The following is a 2230-nucleotide window of genomic DNA, read 5'->3' on the forward strand; positions in this document are numbered from 1 at the left end:
TCTATAGGCTGGGGATTGAGGGGCTCACCTGGGCAGTAGGAGCTAAGAATTCAAATCCCTTCCCACTCTGAATGAGGAAGAGAGAAGATTTGAGTCAGCGTCTCCTACCTCCTGCGTGCCTTAATCCCCAGGCTGGAGAGTCGTTCTCATGCTCTTTGGTTAAAGGAATAGCAAATTATTAGCTGGTGTTTAGGGATCAAACACACACTTTGGAAGCAGCCTGAACAACGTATAAAAAACTTTTGCCCAGCTAAAACTGATCAGGTTAAATTTGTGTATAGTTTTGCATTGGCCAAAGCTGTATTTTTCAGCGAGTAAACTATTCATCCAGAAATTTTTGCCCAGCTCTACTTCTGAGAATGCAAAGTGGTTTGTTGTGGGATTGTTTGTGAGTGCCAGGACTGCACACAAAGGGGTTTGTTTGAAGGTTTGGGACTGCTGGGGTAACATTTTCATTTATTTTGTAGGTGCATCCATGAGCACTGGAACACCATGTGGGATTAGTATTGTAGGGTTTTCCATAAGTACTGAGGCTACTCATATATTGGGGCTGCATGCATACTGGTTTGTTATCATAGGGTCTTTTTATGAGCTGTGGGGCCACTCTTGGTCATTTGTTTTTGTAGTGTTCTGTGAGTGCAAGGCTGTGATCACACCGGATTGTTGCTTGTGAGTGCTGGGACTGGGGTCACAATGGATTGTTATTGTAAGGTTACTCTTGAATGCTGGGTGTGTTGTTAATAGCAACAGTGAAGTGGGATGAGAATCCCCATTTTTTTTCATGTGTAAATTCCTCAGAGTGAAATTCCCATGTGGGGTGAGGCTGTTCGTTGGGGCAGGGGAGGTGACTTCACTGTTGGGAGGAGACCTCCCTGTATTTCTCTGTTTTGTTTCCCTAACTCTGCCCCAGAGCAGAAACTCCTTGTCTCCCCCAAAGTCATCGCTCAGGGGGTTGTTTTTTTCTATAAATCCCACGCCTGGGATAAGGGCAGGTCTGTGGGTTTGGGCCTTGCCCCCTAAGGGGCCCCCCTGTTTCTCCTAGACAAGAGAGAGTGAGTAGCTGAAGCCACTTATAGTGGGGGGAGCAATGCTATTGTGTACCCCCTCATGCTAGGACCCCCCCACTCTGTTACATGTGACTGAGGGGAGCAGGGGCAGTCACAGCAGTGGCCACACCCTGAATGTGCTGCTGGAGGAAAGGAGGCCACGTCCCATCCCAGAGTCTGTGCCCCGAGCAGAAGCCTGGGCCCTTGAACTCGAGATGTGACTGAATACCGGGGAGCAGCAGCCCAGACCTTTAAGGATGCAGCGAGCAGGAGCAGAGGCAGTGAGGTGAGCATGCTGGATTTTTAAATAATATTTCTATTGTGTGTTTGGCAATGTCAGCACTGGTTTGCAATTTCCCCCCCCAATACTGTTGCTTCTTCTACACACGGGCTTGTATATATTGTGGATGTCTTGCCGATGCTGGGGCTGCAGATGCTCCTTTGTTATTATACAGTCAGACATTGGCTCTGCTCACACAATGGTTTGTTTTCATTTCCATGTCTGCTTTCAGATTTGCCCTGATTATTAACACCTGTATGAAGCACACAGATGTAATTTGCCCTGGCTTTAGATGCGCAAATTTGGGCACCCAGACAGGAGGGGAACTGATCAAAGTTCACAAGGTGAATCAGTGCCACAGCTGGGAATGAAACCCAGTAATGCACCAAGCCCTGAGTGTTAGCCCCAAGATCCTTCCTCCCACCCTCTGCAATGGGAAGTCTTATGTCTTGTCAGTGCATGGAAGTGACACCTTTAGGCATGGAAGCAAAATATAAGCGGGGGCTGGAATCTGTCTGGATTAGGGTGCAGCTGTAGTTACACCAGAGCTAGGGTTGTGTTAAAGACATTTGTGTTTTGACAATGGAAAGGATGATGCTTATACTTGGGTTATCATCTTTAGTCCAGCTGGGGATGTAGCTCAGTAGTAGAGTGCATGCTTTGCATGTATGAGGCCCTGGGTTCAATCCCCATCATCTCCAAATTCTCTTCGGGGAGGGATAGCTCAGTGGTTTGAGCATTAGCTTCCTAAAACCAGGGTTGTGAGCTCTAATCCTTGAGGGGGCCATTTAGGGATCTGGGGCAAAAATCTGTCTGGGGATTGGTCCTGCTTTGAGCAGGGGGTTGGACTAGATGATCTCCTGAGGTCCCTTCCAGCCCTGATATTTGGTGTAGTGATTGTATT

At 47.7% G+C, this 2230-nt stretch overlaps 1 non-coding gene across 1 annotated transcript; it reads left to right on the top strand.

The window, feature by feature from the left end:
• Positions 1 to 1955: 1955 nt before the first annotated feature.
• Positions 1956 to 2027, top strand: TRNAA-UGC. Its single transcript has one exon. It is a non-coding gene; the product is annotated as a tRNA-Ala (tRNA).
• Positions 2028 to 2230: the final 203 nt, after the last annotated feature.

The sequence above is a fragment of the Terrapene carolina genome, unplaced genomic scaffold, assembly GCF_002925995.2.
Source record: "Terrapene carolina triunguis isolate 2854851 unplaced genomic scaffold, T_m_triunguis-2.0 Scaffold720, whole genome shotgun sequence".
Taxonomy (NCBI): domain Eukaryota; kingdom Metazoa; phylum Chordata; order Testudines; family Emydidae; genus Terrapene; species Terrapene triunguis.